Source organism: Leguminivora glycinivorella, chromosome 20 (assembly GCF_023078275.1).
Source record: "Leguminivora glycinivorella isolate SPB_JAAS2020 chromosome 20, LegGlyc_1.1, whole genome shotgun sequence".
Lineage (NCBI taxonomy): Eukaryota > Metazoa > Arthropoda > Insecta > Lepidoptera > Tortricidae > Leguminivora > Leguminivora glycinivorella.
Window position 1 is genome coordinate 14568454 of NC_062990.1, and position 19316 is coordinate 14587769.

The 19316-nt window shown below is 35.8% G+C and overlaps 1 protein-coding gene across 3 annotated transcripts in view; it reads right to left on the minus strand.

The window, feature by feature from the left end:
- The window catches only part of LOC125237073 (nephrin), a 457494-nt gene that overhangs the window by 213299 nt on the left and 224879 nt on the right, over nucleotides 1–19316 (minus strand). The window lies entirely within an intron of this gene.

Below are 19316 nucleotides of genomic sequence, written 5' to 3' on the forward strand. Positions count from 1 at the left end.
TAGACGTTTGACCACGATCACACCTCCTGATGGTAAATAATGACGCGGTCTACGGTGGAACACACAGAACTTAATTTACATAGATAGAAGAAACAAATTCATATATTTGTGTAGGTGCCGAGCGTGTCAAATTTTGTACTGAAGTTGATTCTTGCCTGTAATTTTAAATATGTCTCAGGCTCTTGATTGTTCACAATTTTTGTGTTGTTGCAATTGAATATCACGTAACGAGGCATTTTTTATGTTTTGGTTGACTTCAACTTACAAAAATTGACGCCCGAAAGCTGCAAGCTGCGAGTAAAGACGGACAACTCAGTGGATTTCACTGAGTTCATTTGACACGCTAAGTAGATACGTTTGCTTGATCTATGGTATATATGACATCTGTGGTGGAACACGTTTACCTATGAGATACCTATTTACTCTTGCTTTTAAGTTAGATTAGTTGAAATTATTGTGCAGTTTAATGTAGTAAGCTGTTAATTTTTGAATAGCTCCTTTGTATTTGCTTGACATTAGCACTTAAAAATGGCCATATGGTTGCATTGAATAAGTTGAAGAGCACTACAAGGGGTGAGCAAAATACAAAAAGAACCTGCCATATGCTGACACCTTGCAAAAAATTAGCCAGAATAATATAAATTATAAATGGGAAAGTGTGTGTGTACGTCCGTCTTTCACGGCAAAACGGAGCGACAAATTGACGTGATTTTTTAAGTGGAGATGGTTGAAGGGATGGAGAGTGACATAGGCTACACTTTGTCTCTTTGTAATCACTCCCTCCTTCTTTAAAATGGGGGAGTGAAGCAGCAGGCAAAAGCTAGTAAAATTTATAAATACATAAAGCCAAGTAGACACCTAATAACCTAACCACAAAATTAAAATTTTGAAAAAACCCCCGACTGCGACATAGTACACCGATTTTCATGAAACATGGCTAAGAACACTCCCGACTAACTCAGCTTTCAGACAAATAAAACTAAATCTAAGTCGGTTCATCCAATCGGGAGCTACGATGCCACAGACAGACACACACACAGACAGACAAACAGACAGATAGACACGTCAAACTTATAACACCCCGTCGTTTTTGCGTCGGGGGTTAACAAAACAGTAAAAATCCCACAAAAGCCTGAACACGTTAAGCACGTTTTAGCCTAATGAAAAGGTGGGTATGTTAAAAATGGCGGATTCTTTTTAACCGGTCAAGAGTAAATTGGGTTCTATTTTTAGATTTCCGGCCAGGACCGAAATATAGTAAAATGTACGGCGAATAACTTAGCTCTTACGAAAACCACTAAGCGAAATGAGACTAAGTAAACAGGTACTCTCAGAAAAAAGAGGGTGGGTTCAAATTTATTTTTCGATTTGCTTATCCATACTTTTTAATAAAAACCTAACCTAAAAACCTTGCCAATTCAAGAATTCAAACGTAAACTCTATGAAACATTATTTTCGCATTTTTAATTATTAGTCCATATATTATATTCTTTTTTTTTGTTTTGTAATTCCTATGACATGTTTATCCCTAATTTGTTAATAATTTTGATGTATAATTGTATAGCCTCATATTGTAACATTTTATAATAAGTCTCTTTATATGTAAGTTTTCTGTAATATGGTGAAACTCTATTACTATTAGTAGCGAGCCAAGCCAATATACAGTGCATGTACACCTGTATAGGTAGAATCTTGGAGATTCGAATATAAAATATTGTACCTAACACCTATTAATGTAAACCCAATATTCACATGCAAATAAATCATTCATTCATTCATTCATTCAATATTATAAATGGGAAAGTGTGTGTGTCTGTTTGTTTGTCCGTCTTTTACGGCAAAACGGAGCGACGAATTGACGTGATTTTTAAAGTAGAGATAGCTGTAGAGATGGAGAGTGAGATAGGCACTCTTGTCTCTTTCTAACCAGTCCCCACACTCTCCTGAAATGGGATGTGAAAGTTTTTATGGAGTACTCGGAAATTTTTGAATATAACGCGAGCAAAACCGCGGGTAAAAGCTAGTTTTTTAATGAAATTTTGAGAAAGCCAATTAGGTACAGGGAAGCATGAAATGAAATTTTCGATTGCATGAAATTTTCAAGGATGAAAATTGCCTAAAGAACCCTAAATTTCACACGAATGTAGGTACTTTAAAATCGTATTCATTTTGTTTCTAGAGGTTTCTCTCTCATTTTAAATCAAAGCGCTCTGACATTTTCAATGCGACCATTTTTCCTTTTTTTTCCTTTGACGCCGACCCGGAATTCGTGAAGTCGCTGAAGTGTGAAAAAACTACCGAAAGTATTGGGATATTTTACATTTAGAGCGTGGTCAATACTTTTAAGACTACTTTATACACGTGTGCATAATATAGTCGTTTATACGTTTCTTTGTATTGGCGTGTGATTTTGTTCGCAACATATAAGTAATAATGATTTATAAAAACTATACTTTGTCGTGTCTTTTCCTAGCATTTTAAATACTAACATTGGATTAGTTCAAAGGTTTAATTGAAAATTACCAGATAAACATATTGACATAATTATAAAATGAAACTTTTGCAATAATAATTATTATTTGCAAGAATTATATTTATCTTTTATACCCTCTCATACGTACATATCTATTTTATAATTTTATTGAGCCTATTAATTTCAAGCTTTGGTAAATAGGCACTTACACTTTAGTAAAACTACTTTAGATAAATTATAAACTGAAATAGATACCATACCCTAAAGAAAAATCGATCAAGCCCACTAGTGGTGAAGCCGAGAATCGAACCCAGGTCTCCAGTTAACGCGGCTGACGTGATAAACCGCTACACCACCTCGACCGCCCACCAGTGGGCTTGATCGATTTGAACTTATCATAGTACCAAAATAGTAAAATCTGGCAAAATCTTTACATTTTTAGGGTTCCGTAGTCAACTAGGAACCCTTATAGTTTCGCCATGTCTGTCTGTCCGTCCGTCCGTCCGTCCGTCCGTCCGTCCGTCCGTCCGTCCGTCCGTCCGTCCGTCCGTCCGTCCGTCCGTCCGTCCGCGGATAATCTCAGTAACCGTTAGCACTAGAAAGCTGAAATTTGGTACCAATATGTATATCAATCACGCCAACAAAGTGCAAAAATAAAAAACGAAAAAAAATGTTTTATTAGGGTACCCCCCCTACATGTAAAGTGGGGGCTGATATTTTTTTTTCATTCCAACCCAAACATGTGATATATTGTTGGATAGGTATTTAAAAATGAATAAGGGTTTACTAAGATTGTTTTTTGATAATATTAATATTTTCGGAAACAATTTCACTCCTAAAGGAAAAAAAAGTGCGTCCCCCCCCTCTAACTTTTGAACCATATGTTTAAAAAATATGAAAAAAATCACAGAAATAAAACTTTATAAAGACTTTCTAGGAAAATTGTTTTGAACTTGATAGGTTCAGTAGTTTTTGAGAAAAATACGGAAAACTACGGAACCCTACACTGAGCGTGGCCCGACACGCTCTTGGCCGGTTTTTATCAAATATATTTTATGTAACATAACCTTTACCTAGCTATGACAGGCTGAAAATATCAAAGGCACTTGTACTTTCTAAAAAATCTGGATAAAAATGTTTCAGCTTATTACTTAGAATATCTAGAAATATTGGATTTACGAACTACATCTATTACATTTTTATCACAAAAGCAAAATGTTTACATTTTTACCTTTTCACACAATTTATTTTATACCAGTCTGGCAATTTGATGCCCGGTCTGGCGCAGTTGGTAGTGACCCTGCCTGCTACACCGCAGTATCGGGTTCGAATCCCGGTAAGGGCATTTATTTGTGTGATGAGCACAGATATTTGTTCCTGAGTCATGGATGTTTTCTATGTACAAATATATAAGTATTTTTATATTACCATGTATTGCTGTCTGAGTACCCACAACACAAGCCTTCTTGAGCTTACCGTGGGCCTTAGTCAATCTGTGTAAGAATGTCTTATAATGTTTATTTTATTTATTTATTTATATTAATTTAATATCTACTTTTGTAGAAGAAATTTTGTAGACAGGGTATGATAGGGTGAACAGGCATCCACGTCTTTGCCTTTGGCTAGTCTGTGGCCAAGAGTAAGCCCATTTATAATAATAATAAAAAAAAAACATATTTTAATTTTATATTCATAAGTGTCACTGCCACTCATAGCGATTAAGGGGTTGAAAGAAAACGAAATTTTGACATTGCCGTGACTGCTAGTCCATCACCCCACAATCGAACCCTTAGCTCACAGTGGACTTGTCGACCCACGGGAGAAAAAGAGATGTTGAAATTCTTAACCCGTAACCACACGGGACTAGTATCAAATATAAATTTCAATATCAAAACTACTCCGTTTTTAGGGTTCCGTACCTCAAAAGGAAAAAACGGAACCCTTATAGGATCACTTTGTTGTCCGTCTGTCCGTCCGTCCGTCCGTCTGTCAAGACCCTTTTTCTCAGGAACGCGTGGAGGTATGAAGCTGAAATTTATATCAATTACTCAGGTCTACTGTCCCTTGAAGCTGTGAAAAAATCAAACTTCTAAGCCAACGCAATCAAAAGATACAGCCGTTTATGCCGCAAATTTTCGACACTTGCAAGGGAATCAAAACCTACAGGGTGCTTCCCGTGAACTCAGAATCTTGAAATTTGGTACGAAGCAACGTCTTATAGCATAGATAAAGAAAAATTACGAAAACCATAAATTTTTAGTTACATCACATAATATATTTTTTTTTAATAATTTTAACCTTACTACCCATTTCCTCATAAACGCGTAGAGGTATTAAATTGAAATTCATACGAAATTTGTACGGAACCCTCGGTGCGCGAGTCCGACTCGCACTTGGCCGGTTTTTTAAACCCAAAACAATACAGCACCATTCATTCCGAATCAAAAGTCATCGGCTGAAATGAAGCAATTAAAAAAAGAATAAAGGGCGCCACACACGGCACAATTAGTGGGGAAGTGCCAAATGTGAATGGAGGGGAGGGCATTGTTGGTGTCCGTCTGAATAGGCATTTAGGTCGGTATTTTGTGAGCGTTGGAGGATGTTTTTGACATAAGTTTTACTATTTATATTAAGTGTGTAAATTATTATGAAGCTGAGAAATTTTGAATTTGAGTATTCACCGGTTCAGTTTTTAATAATTTGTTTTTATTTTTATACGATAGGCGGCAAACTAGCGGACAAGTCGCTTGATGGTAAGCGATTGCTTTTTTCAGCATTTGTAATAAGTACCTGTCCTAATATAAAATGAATCATTCAACAGGCATCTTCTGGGCGAGCTCACTCCATCGTAGGCCACGTCTTTGCCTTTGGCTAGTCTGTGGTCAAGAATAAGCCCATTTATAGTAAAAAATAAAAAAATATCTGCTTAGTATCCACACACAAATTAAAGTATTATAACTATGCCACTTGTCAATGCGTTTTGTATCGACATTAAATCTTGTAAGTTTAGTATTCTTCGAACCAGACAGTTTCTTAATAATATTAGGATATTCATAATTAATATTAGGACATTCTTACACAAATTGACCGAGTCCCACAGTCTGAAGAAGGCTCGTGTTGTGGGTAGCAATGCACGGTCGAGAAGTTTCCAAAGTTGCAGAACATTCCTCATGAGAATTTTCGGTAACTTCTGAGAATGTTCTCGAGAACGAGAATTTATCAGAATACTTAGTAACTTCGTAGTTTATACCATAATTTCGTCGAACTCAGCAAGTCAAGACGTAGTCCCGTGGTAGTGCGCTGGCTTCGTATGCCGATGTTCTCAGGTTCGATCCTGACAACGATCTTTTTGTTTTTATTTTGTTTGTTTTTTTTTGTATATACATATATTGGCATGACCAAAAACAGGCATTAAGAAATAATAGTTCGGTACCTAATTTAAAAAAGTCAGGACTAAAACTGTGAAGTCTGAAAGTCGAAATGTTCCCTGAAGTATAGTGAGAATTTAAGCAACTTATAGTGAGAATTTAGGTAACGTATCACTTATCAACAAAATAGCTAACTGTAATAGACAATATTATACCTATAATAACATATAGTTTTATATTATGCCCATTTAAACATTATTTCAAGTATATTCTCTTGTTTAAATAATAAATTGCATGTTGCGGGAATGTTCTGCGAACATTCTCAAGAATGTTTCCGCTTTTTGGGAATGTTCTGCAATTTCTACATTACTAGTTGTGGGTACTAAGACAACGATATATTTAATACTCATATACTTATATAAACATTGAATCAATAGGTACAAGAATATATAATTATGAATTTACTTCGACATAGAAACACGCTCATGTCATATTTCCAAAAACATTTAATGTAATTCTCATCAAAATCTTCAAATATAATTTTACATTTATACCTCAAACTATATCAACTAGAATAACCTTCTTTACTACTAGTAAAATACAGTACATTTTCTCATAGAAATGCCAAAAGCAATTATAACATAACATGTATAAACTCAATGCATAAATATAGATGCGGACTAAGTGCCAAAAATATGTATCTTCAACCTTTAAGTGTGTGTGTCTGTTTGTTTGTCCGTCTTTCACGGCAAAACCACGCAAAACGGAGCGACGAATTGACGTGATTCTTTAGGTGGAAATAGTTAAAGGGATGGAGAGTGACATATTTATTTATTTATTTAATCTTTATTGCACAAAAGAAAAATCTTGCAGTACAAAAAGGCGGACTTAATTAGCTTTAAAGCATTCTCTACCAGTCAACATCGAGGCTAAGCAGAGAGACTGTGAGCGGTGCTACAATTACAACAATAAAATCAAAACAAATGAAATAAAAGAAATCATACTAAATAAACTAAACATAAGTACACATATAATTTACAAATATGTATGTATACATACATATTCATTTATTTATTTATGTATATGTGTATTTTATTCATATATATGTATTATACTAATATATATGTAGGTTTACTTATTGTATTTGTGTATGTTTATTTTATAATAGTAGGTATCGACTTGTATTTAATTGTTAAAATCTCATACTGGCTTTATAATCTTGTGCACCAAACTATCTCTGTTTTGCCCAATGGTTGACTGGTAGAGAATGCCTTAAGGCGTTAAGTCCGCCATTTGTACTTTTTATTGATAATTTGTGCAATAGAGTTTAAATAAATAAATAAATACATACATACATATAAGTATATATACCATATATACACCGTGTTTCCGGTAACACTCAAAACCTCAGACACCCCAACTGATTTTTATTTTTTTAAAGTCATCTAGAGTATTCATCTTTTAATCTGATGGTTACTTTTTTTTTAATTGAATTTTTAATTTTTTGTATAGCTCTACTTGACTTTTAGCTCTACACTCAATAAAATAATTGCTAACTTCCACCATAAACCACAAAACTATTTATTTGTGTACGTTACTGCAACGACATAAGGTTTACCAATAGACAGCTAAGATGTCACTGTAAAACACTTTAAAGCTTTGTCACAGTAAACTTCAAATTGGACAGGTAATCAAATTTAAACCCAATGTTTAAAATGACAAGGTTGTAATTAGGTACGAGTTCAATTTGTTATGACTTATGATAAACATTAAGATTAAACTGACAAACAACGTCAAACTCGTAGCGAAAAAATAATCGTCCAAGTAACCAGCCAGTATTAATACCCCTAAATACTGAAAAAGGTAAACAACCTCTAGCAATGCGATATACACAATGTTGTCTTACGAGTACAATAGAATAGGCACGTCAAAAATAACTAATAATACAAATTTAAATAAAAATATTACCCCCATCAAGATATAGCTGAATCGATTCTACTCTCGATTCTGAACAAACTGTTTTCAGGTTTTTAGTGTTAAGTGAAACACGGTGTAGAGGTATATAGATGAAACATGTGAAACTAAGAGTTTGACATAGGCTACTTTTTGTCTCTTCCTAACGCGAGCGAAGCCGCGGGAAAAAGCTAGTAAGGAATAAAGTGATGTATACATATTCTAGGCACTTTGCCCGTGTATTTAATACCGAACTGTAGAAACCATTTAATTTTCTCCGATTCAAAGCAAATTTGTATTTCATAAATGTATAATTTTCTAGTCCCTATTGAGTTTCAGTCTTTGTATTTAGGTCGTAATATTATTCAGTATAAACATTGGTGCCTACGTTTCTAATATTATTGTATAATTATGAGATTTAAATTTGGAAATCAATTTCGCTTTGAAATTTATTTCTGGGTATAGTTAATGCAAATTTTAATTTCAATTTTACCATACACACGTGTCTAGACTTACAATTTCTAAACATGATGAATGAGTCGAATGAGTCGACATCTACGACACCCACGGGAAGAAAGGGGATTGTTGAACCCCCTATACGGGAGAATAGATCTAATACCTCTGCCACACACTCGACGAGCGGCGTGGGAAGTAGCGAGGGAAGCAGGCAGAGGCATAGTGTGGCCGCGCTACTCGTCATGCCGCTCGTCATGCCCACCGCTCCCTATTTTGTCGGTTTTTTGGAGCGAGTCAAAGGGCCGGCAACAACCTAGTGCGATTATCGCGCGAGTAGGGCAGTGTGTGGCCGAAGAGGGCAAGATCGAGGCAGCGCGAGGAGCATAGTGTGGCAGAGGTATAATATTATAAACTCACACAATCCATACTTTTTGAATAGACGTACCTGCAACAGAAAAATTTATCATTTAGACAAAAAATATATTGTAAATTATGTTAGGTATATCTAATAGTTACAACCCGCTCTTGTAAGCCACGTTGGAAACTATTCCATCAGGTTAAAGCTGCCTTTCCACTATTACACCCATCTTAATGGCTAGCGACGCACCTCTAACAGTTCTGGTGTTTCGGGTGTGACGGCTCAGCCATGACATTGGTCTAAGCGCGACAGCGGTGAGCGGCGGCCATACATTGAAGTGAGACACAGCGATAGGAGTTTTCATTCGCACTTAGACCAATGTCGTGGCTGGGCCGTCAATGTGCGGTAGTGATCGCTTACCATCAGGCGACTGGTCTGCTTGTTTGCCTATTCTCTCATAAAACAAATACTTATTTACGGGAGTCAATTAATAAATAGGATTTGCTTTTTTATCTCACTTAATCACTCTTTTAGTGTTATAGATACAATTTGTGACTCATTCTCACAAAAAAACTATTTGTAATCTAACTGCGGTCAATATAATTAAAGAAGATGCCAAACGCAAGTACCTACCTAATACCTACAAAGAGAAGAATTTTTCACAGGAAAACAGGGCAAGCTTAGCCTAAAATATCAAAGCTAGGAAAAACAAACCAATGACGAGAACAAGGAATGTCACTTCTCACAGAAATACTCCGCTACGTACTTTGAATATACAACATTCTTGTGGGTTTGCGGGTGATAGACGGAGCGAGAAGCGATTTTTTATCGCTTAATAGTCAAAACAAAATAAATAATAGGTTATGAATTACATACTAATGTGACAGACTGACATATAGACTGTCAGACGGACAGGATGGACTGAGTCGCAACATAAGGGTTCCTTTTGTACAGTCAACCAATTATAATATATATAACGGGTTCCGTTATAAATCAGATTGTAAGGAATCTCTTACTGCTTGTCATTTTGACATGGTTGTAGAGTGGCCTAGGTTTCCAATAGGTTGACTGTACCTTTTTGGCACAGAACCCTAAAAAGTGGAAAGGTAGCGCCTTGGCTGACACGTGAACTCACGTGGATTGATACTCCAGCGCTCTGAGTCAAAACCTAGACAGCTAGTGAAAATGAATTTCGCTTTGAAACTTGTTTCTGGGTATAGTTAATGCAAAGTTAAATTTAAATTTTACCATACACACGTGTAGATGGGACTTAAAATTTCTAAGCATTATGAATGAGTCGAATGAGTCGATTTCTACGACACCCACGGGAAGGAAGGGGATTGTTGAACCCACTATACGGGAGATCTAATATTCAGACAGCGAACTTACCCACTATTTTGTAATCTAAGACGACTTTTAAATCTGACTGAAATTTTTAGACCCTTCACTGTACGTGAGAACAATTATTATATCTAACTTCAATTAAGTTCAATTCATTTTTTTTTTAAAACCCCGCGACATAGTGGACCGATTTTCATGAAACATGTCTAAGAACACTCCCGACTAACTAAGCTTTCAAAAAAAAAGAAAAACTAAACCTAAATCGGTTCATTTGAGCTACGACGCCACAAACAGACACACATACAGAAGAAATACAACGTCGGGGGTTAAGAATAATAACTTAGGCAGTTACTAAAATTATTTTACACTTTTTAGCAAAAAATAAACGTCTGATTGACCCATTAGACATAAACTAGGCCACGCCATTTTTCACTCAAGCAAAAACCCGCTGACTGCCAAATCCGCTCTTACCCCACCCGTTCCGAACATAATAATTCGTCATATTTATCTCAGCCATCCTCCCTATCCTTATCTCTTTTTATCAAAAACGTCGTAAGTGTATAGATATCTAAGGGCGCTTACGTCCTTTTGACAGATCATTGATGGCCTCTTTATATATTTTTATTTCCCCTATCATTGTATTCTGGATATTACCATGTGGCGAAATGGGCTTGAAATATGGGATTAGTGGCTGAATGACAAAGGTTTTAACTGTCTGGAATAGTCTATGGTGTTTTGAAGGAAAACAAAAATATGATATTGTTTACTAACAGAATAACAGTATGTTTTTCTTTGTATTTTTTTATGACGGATGTAATGGGTTTGTATATTATCTGCTGTAAACTATCAAAGAAATTGAATAAAAAATATTTTTTTTTAAGAAGAAAAGACTCAAAAAGACTCGAATAAACCTTCAGTTATAAATTCAGGTATTTTAGGTACCTACATTTTTTTATCCATAGCAGTTTTATGTGCTTTGCGTACCCGTTTTGGGAATACAGGCATGAGCATAAGCTTAATATGTACAAAAAAAAGAAATAACCTAACCACAAATTTAAAATTTTGAAAAAACCTCCGACCGCGACATAGTGCTAAGTAAGGCTAAGAACACTCCCGACTAACTCAGATTTCAAACAAAAAAAGCTAAATCTAAATCGGTTCATCCGTTCAGGAGCTACGATGCCACAGACAGACATACAGATAAACAGACAGACAGACACGTCAAATGTATAACACCCCGTCGTTTCTGCGTCGTTAAAAAACAATATTCGCAAATTTAAATGACGTATTTACCAATGCTTTTTTTACATTTTTTCGAACCACTGCCTCTCCCTAATTGAGGTCAATCTTTGCTTTTAACAAAATTACTTTTACGGGTTCTGTTGAAACAAAATTATCGAATTGGTTTTTACGACAGGTATTTTCATCAATTTAAAAGGTTATACATAATACACCCTGTTTTTATTGAATTCCGTTAACTTTAAGGGAAGGATCTTTAGATCAAATACAATTAATTTCTCTAAGAAACTAGCGTCTTAACTCTTACGGTTATGGAGTTATTAAAAAAATAAAGATAATTATTGAACATGTGTGTGACAGCCTTTACCAATTTCTAACGTTATTTGTTTTGACATATGCCGTCAATCACTTGACACTAACTTGAATGTTATTTTTAAGGGTCCCTCACACTAATAAATGCATTTATTATGTATGAAAATGATGAAAAAATTTTTTTGCGAATTTAACTAAAACTGATATACAGGATGGTTCCTGATAATGAACCTAGCTACGAGTCGAATTTAACGGAAAACAAAAAAAACACGGTGTATAAAAACTACTTAAATGTGAAAAAATAAGTGAAAGTAAAACCCAAAATAAATAGGTTTTGCATTTTAGTTCAAAATTATTTAGACTTCAGAAATATTACTATTATTTGAATTAATATTTTGTAGTCAATGAAAAATCAATCGGAGATTTGAATAATTATATTTTAAGTACATATGCACTAGTACAACGGTTCTCAAACTTATTTTCCCATGGAACCCTTTTAGAAAGCAACATATCTGACGGAACCCTTAAATAAAAAAAAATTGTTGCAATCTTTATTTTAATAAGTATTCCTATTAGTAAAATCTAATCATTAGATTCTAATGTGAGGTATTACCTGAAACTGTTTTTAAGGTTCCGTACCAAAAAGGTACAAAAGGAATTTGGTTTTATGGAAGAGAGTTGAAGTTGCATATTAGGTAGCCAAAATTCACATGGAGCCCCCAGAGAGGCTTTGCGGAGCCCTAGGGATCCGCGGAGCACACTTTGAGTATGGCTGCACTAGTATTATTTCCCCTCACTAGCTCGGAAACACGTGTTTTGTCCTTTAACACCAGCGGGTAAAAACGCATTTTATCCACTAGTGGGTAAAGTAATTTGACCTTGAATAAAGTCAAATTAACTGCTTTAAAATTGATAAAAGTAGGTGAATCTAGTAATAAAGATGATTTACCACCTGTGGAACTACTGGAAGCAGTGATAAACGCATTTTTTGCGTTGTAGTTTCCTCGCTATAGTGAGGAGAAAAGTTTTGTGTTACACTCGGGTGCAAATGTATTTTACTTCTCGTGTGTTAAAAAACTCGCAAGTTCAGGATTCTATTCTCGAACAACTCGCTTCGCTCGTGGTTCAACTATAGAATCCTTTCACTTGCTCGTTTTTCAATTCCACACTCGGCGTTAAAATACAACTTTGCCCCCTTGTATAAAAAATAACTATTATATTGCTAATATACAGGGTGAAATTCCAGCATTTTCAGCATTGATCCTATAATAAAAGTTGTTCATTATGACCCCAAAAGTCACTATGCGAAATTTGAACTACTTACTTTAATGTTCTTCGCATTACCCTCAACATAAACTCAAGCTTGTCAACATCTCACCGAAACGAAACAGAGCCACCAGCTTCTAAAATTTGCATTCCGCATTTACAAGTGATAATTTCGACTCCTTGCCAACTCACATACGCTTTTTTTTTTTTTTTTTTTTTTTGTAAAACTACAAAAATAATTGATTTGTTTATAATTTGGATGTTTAGATTATTGCAATCCGATAAGAAATCTGAATTCGAAGGTTTATTATTTTTGGCTTTTTAGTTTCTCCGTGTTTTGTAACACGCTTTTTTTGAAGACGGTTTTATTTTTTGTTAAAAAGTTAATTTATGACTCACCATATTGTACTAGGATTTCAAACTCACATACGTCATTTTGACTTGAATAATTTGTGCAATATTTTTACAATGCGACATGCCAAAAATATTACCACGTCTCGAAGACAATGACAGTATGGTTGGGTATACATGTATTTGGAATGTTGGTTTTTAACCCCCGACGCTAAGTTTGACGTGTCTGTCTGTCTGTCTGCGTATCTGTCTGTGTGTGTGTGTCTGTCTGTGGCGTCGTAGCTCCTGAACCGATTTAGATTTAGTTTTTTTTGTTTGATGGCTGAATTAGTCGGTGTTCTTTGCCATGTTTCGTGAAAATAGGTCCAATATTTCGGGGGTTTTTCAAAACTTAAATTTTGTGGTCAGGTTATTAAAGATGTTTTCGAAGTTGAGAACTTGACTGATACTCGTATTGCCAACTCACATACGTTTTAAGTCTCAACATTGTACTACCAACTCACATACGCTATTTCAACACAATATTGTACATGTGAATTCACCTCACATACGTCAGTTTGCCTCACAATATTGTTTTAGCAACACGCACATACGTCGTTTAGACTCGCAAAATTGTAACGTAAACATAAGACGTATTAATTTGCTCCCACAGAGGGTTCCTGTCAAGATGGAAGAATTTATGGCTTTGCCTGTATCATTGTTGTCCCTAAGGGTGTTACTAGATCTTTGAGATGAATAGTGTGGAAAATCTAAAGCAGCGTTATATCTTCGATGATATTATAGGTTCTGCGAAGCTAAGTCAGAGTAGTGACCTTTTTCGTCCATCATTTTCTAATAAGAAGTGATATCGCTTGGTTGATGAATATTTTGATGACAATCTCAAGATGAAAGTAGTACTTAATACAGTTTAGGATAAACTTTGCTTTTCTTTTACGATCGTAATGTGAATTCTTGTAAATTCTTCTGGTGCGGCTGCATCCTCGGCTGAAGACCTCAAACGTCGCAAGTATGCCAACCTCGTTTACATGTTTGCGGCGTTTGGGGTTGAAACCTTGGGGCCGTGGGGGCCTAGTGCGCGTCGCCTCTACGAGGAGCTGTCCAAGACGCATCAGTTGACCAGAGGGCTGGCCAGTATTTCGCTCAGCGGATAAGTATTCCAACGGGGCAATGCGACCAGCCTTCTGGGCACCTTACCCACTGGCGACGATTTGAGCCAAATTTTTTATTTGTAGATTGACATGTAATTTATACTGTAAATTGTATTATGAAATAAATGAATGTAATCTAATCTAAAAGGTGCAGTCTCTATATAAAATTATCCAAATTATAATGTTCTGTAAAAAGATTTGCAGTATTTGTACGGTCCCGGGTTCGAATCCCGGTAAGGGCATTTATTTGTGTGATGAGCACAGATATTTGTTCCTGAGTCATGGTTGTTTTCTATGTATATAAGTATTTATATATTATATATATCGTTGTCTGAGTACCCACAACATAAGCCTTCTTGAGCTTACCGTGGGCCTCAGTCAATTTGTGTAAGAATGTCTTATAATATATATATATATATATTTTTCGGTTACAATTTTTTCATTTTTTTTTCGTCTTGGTTGTGTCCATTACTGCATGATGACACAAAATTTCGCTGTTTCATACAGTTCACCGTCATGATGCCGCTCATTTATATGGAACAGCTAATTTTTTTAGCGATTTCAGCATTGATCCCATAATAAAAGTTGTTACTTATGAGCTCAAAAGTGACTATGCAAAATTTAAACGGTCCCTTTTAGTTCACCCTGTATAAGTATAATAAGGGTTCAAGGCAAGAACTTACCTTATTCAAAAGTTACATACATACATACAATAACGCCTGTATCCCATAAAGGGGTAGGCAGAACACATGAAACTACTAAAGCTTCAGTGCCACTCTTGGCAAATAAGGGGTTGAAAGAAAACGAAACTGTGACATTGCAGTGACAGGTTGCCAGCCTCTCGCCTACGCCGCCATTAAAAGTTAGATGTCTCAAATTCGCCAGTCATCATAACTCCATCCGAAACCAAACTGTTTCCTTTTTAACCCCCGAAAACGAAGGGGTGTTATAAGTTTGACGTCTGTCTGTCTATGTGTGTGTCTGTCTGTGGCATCGTAGCTCCCGAACGGGTGAACCGATTTAGATTTAGTGTTATTTTGTTTGAAAGCTGAGTTAGTCGGGAGTGTTCTTAATTGTATGAATTGTATTATATTACTATTGTATATTTCTTCACAACGGTTTATTAAGATTTTTATTGTCATATAAAACAATCAAATTAAAAATATACCTATACAAAAGACACTGAACATAACCTACTTACAAAATAAAACTTAAAATAATGAACTAAAACTACCTAAAAATAAAACTTAACGTAATAAACTAAAACTACCTAAAAATAAAACTTAAAATAATAAATCTTGCCCGCGTGGCAAGGTACCCATCACGCAAGCAGCATTCCCGCGCTGTATTGCGATTGCAATCCTTTGAGCGAGAAAACTGCCCGCGCGAGGGTCCCCCGTTGACTCTCTCAACCGCCTGCCCAGCTCTCTGCAGAGCCCGCGCGCACCGCCGCCCCACGGACCGAGTGTCTCGACACCAAAAGCTACAAATTCGTAGTTGGTGCCGAGACAGCTATATTTATTTCTTTTGAAACGCTCTCGTATTGTATTGTATTGTTTGTTATACTACAACTTGTACCTAATAATACTGTATTGACGTGTACCTGTATGTTACCAATAAAGATTATCTTATCTTATCTTATCTTAGCCATGTTTTATGAAAATCGGTCCACTATGTCGGGGTTTTTAATTTTGTGGTTAGGTTAGGTTATTTACTTATTTAACTGTTGTTTCACGAAATAAAGAAAATTAAATGAATAAATAGGTGATTTAAAGTAATTATCACTCATTCACACAAATTATCCGAACCTCTGATGGATTCCCTCTTAAACACACGTTACACCCAACACGTAGAATTGCAGGAATCAGTTCAAAAAGCCATTACGGTAGATTTATCCCCGTTCCGCAGGATATATTAGGGTTCCGTAGGTTCCGTGGGTTCCGAGTGGGGTTCCGTTACTTATAGCGCGGTTACGGAGGGGCTCAATAATCGTGTGCAAGTTTGTGGGATCTGTGGTTGGAGTTAAGCGGGGATAGGTCTTTTAAACAACCTCTATATTAATAGGTTGATCTGTAGAAATATTATTAGTAGAAATGATAGGCACATGAATTTACCCGACGCGAAGTAAGTAATAGTACATTACGGTACATGTTCAAAAAAAAGGAAGTTCGAAACACAGAACTTAATTTAGATAGAAGAAACAAATTCATATATTTGTATAGGGGCCGAGCGTGTCAAATTTTGTACTGAAGTTGATTCTTGCCTGTAATTTTAAATATGTCTCAGGCTCTTGATTGTTCATAATTTTTGTGTTGTTGCAATTGAATATCACGTAACGAGGCATTTTTAATGTTTTGGTTGACTTCAACTTACAAAAATTGACGCCCGAAAGCTGCAAGCTGCGAGTAAAGACGGACAACTCAGTGGATTTCACTGAGTTCATTTGACACGCTAAGTAGATACGTTTGCTTGATCTATGGTATATATGACATCTGTGGTTCGAAACGAGTGGCGATAAATTATTATTAAATTATAATCGACACGAGTTACGAATTTCCTTTTCGCACGTTTATTGTACGCCGTTTTTCAGTACCGATGGCCCTCCGAAGTTTCGAACAGACATAATATAATGAACCACTTCTCGCACTGTGCGTAAAAAACACCATCTGTACTGAAAATGACGAACGACGAATGACGAACAATGGTGTGGAAGCCCGCTAACACCCGTGGTCGCGGCAAGCCCCCCCTTAGATGGAGAGACGACATCAGATCTGCCAACTCTTATTAACTATTATCAACTCTTATTAACTGTTATTCTTTAACTAGCTGGCGAAAACTGAATGCGGATGGCAATGGACCAACAAGCGTGGAGGAATGGAGAGGAGGCCTATGTCCGTAGACGGGCGCTTTAGAGGCTGTTATAGATAGATAGATAGACTGAAAATGTTTCATTGTATAGAGAAACTGAACAGCGCTTACAAATGGTAACTTACCAGAAAAATAATACTGTATCTATCAAGAACTATTTAATAATAGACTGACAAAGCCCATACAAAGAAGCGTACCCCTGAAATGTGTAGGTTTTTTAGGCTTAAAACTAGATGGCGCTGTCAGCAGCCTGGAAATGGCCAAAATTATATTTTCCCCAAAAACTTTTGCGTGATTTAAACACGCTAAAATTTTGCTGTGCTAAATATCAAAACTACTATACAAAGGTAACAAAATTGTATTCGCCTTTTAAAACATTAAAATGTAGGTTATATATATTAGGTGGCTAATTTTAAAATTATGTAAGTGCCAAATTACCATACTTTATCCATTGCTCTTCGCAACAAAAGCGCATAAGTACGAAAATCCAATTTTGCGTGACCGCTTTCGATACAGAATCTAAAATGTTAAAAATTTCCCTGCTAAAGTTATTAGGCGGGTAGTAAAATGAGGAAAGTGGGGCAACTTCGCCCATTATGGGTCCATATCGCTCCGACTTTGAATTTTGTGATTAGATGTCTCAGATCTAAGAATTTCTGGGATACGGCAGTTTTACTTGGTGCTGGTTATAAATAGTAGAGCTATCTTGAACTTGAAATTTTAGGTTTTTGTAGTAAGGTGAAGGTAAGTTCTGTTTTGATTTGTTTTTGCTTTACTATTTTTTTTTTTTTAATGTATTTTCACATAAAAAGTAAATGTTATTCGTGAAACTGGCACTTACAATAAAAAATTACAATTTTTTTCTAAAAAAAAAATACTTCGAAAAATGTGTCACTAGTTACTTTTTGATATTTATCAACGGGGATAGTTAGATTATGTCCGATAACAGCATCATCGCCATCAAAACAGCGTTTTGTTCTACATAATAACTAATTCTTATTATTCTAATTCTTATAACTCTGAAAGTAGGCGAAATCCAGAAAAAGTTTATATGACATTTTACTCTTCTAATATGATAAAATTCAAAAAAAAAAAAAAATCGGATCCGCATGTTACACTGTGTATATGTTATAGTATTTTTCACAATGTCTATACTCATCATCATCCTCCTAACATTATCCCGGCATTTGCCACGGCTCATGGCAGTCATGGCTCTACATACATACATACAATCACGCCTGTATATCCCATAAAGGGGTAGGCAGAGCACATGAAACTCCTAAAGCTTCAGTGCCACTCTTGGCATATAAGGGGTCGAAAGAAAACGAAACTGTGACATTGCAGTGACAGGTTGCCAGCCTCTCGCCTACGCCACAATTCATGGCTCACAATTCAAGTCATGGCTCTGTACTCATAATTTCTTAAGTCTCGCCACCCAGCATGCGTTACAGCCCAAAAACTGACCGACTTTGACCACAAACAGAGCTGGAAATACGAGTGGAGTCAAATCACTGCGAGAACTATATTGCCAACTGAGCATTTCATTTTTTTTTGCCATTTTTTTGTTTTGATTTTTTTAGGGAATTTTAGGTCAATTATCACGAGTACTTTCAATTTCACTGGGAGACAAAAAGTGTCCCAGAATTTTCATGCATTTTGTTACTTTCCTCTTTTGTAACCCCGTACAACATGTACGGAAAATGGTAACAAAATAAGAAAAAATCGTATGGGACATTTTTTTAACTACTAGGATTGAAAAAGCTAGTGATTCTGAGTAGAAATAGCATTTTTTTTTTTCAAATATATCACATATCATAAAAGTGGCGAAAAAAAAAATGCTCAACTATAGACACCTTAGCGAAACCAGGTGGTTTTGAATTGCCACGTCAACTCTGGTGTCGAGTGAACAGATTTAGGACTGGTCACGGGCTCTGTAATTATTTCCGCCATAAATGAGGTTTTTTTTCAGTTTATTTCAGTTGACATTTATTTCAGTTTACAGCTTTATATTGTTTTAAAATGTTTATGTAAATGCGCCATACGATTAAATAAACTCATAATTTAAAATGCCTCCTCAAATTTTACCTACTCCATCGTCTGCCCTACGGACAAGATAAATCATCCTGTAGCTCGATCGGCATTAAAAACCTTGTTAGACGTTTTGCTCAAGGCACATGGCTGAA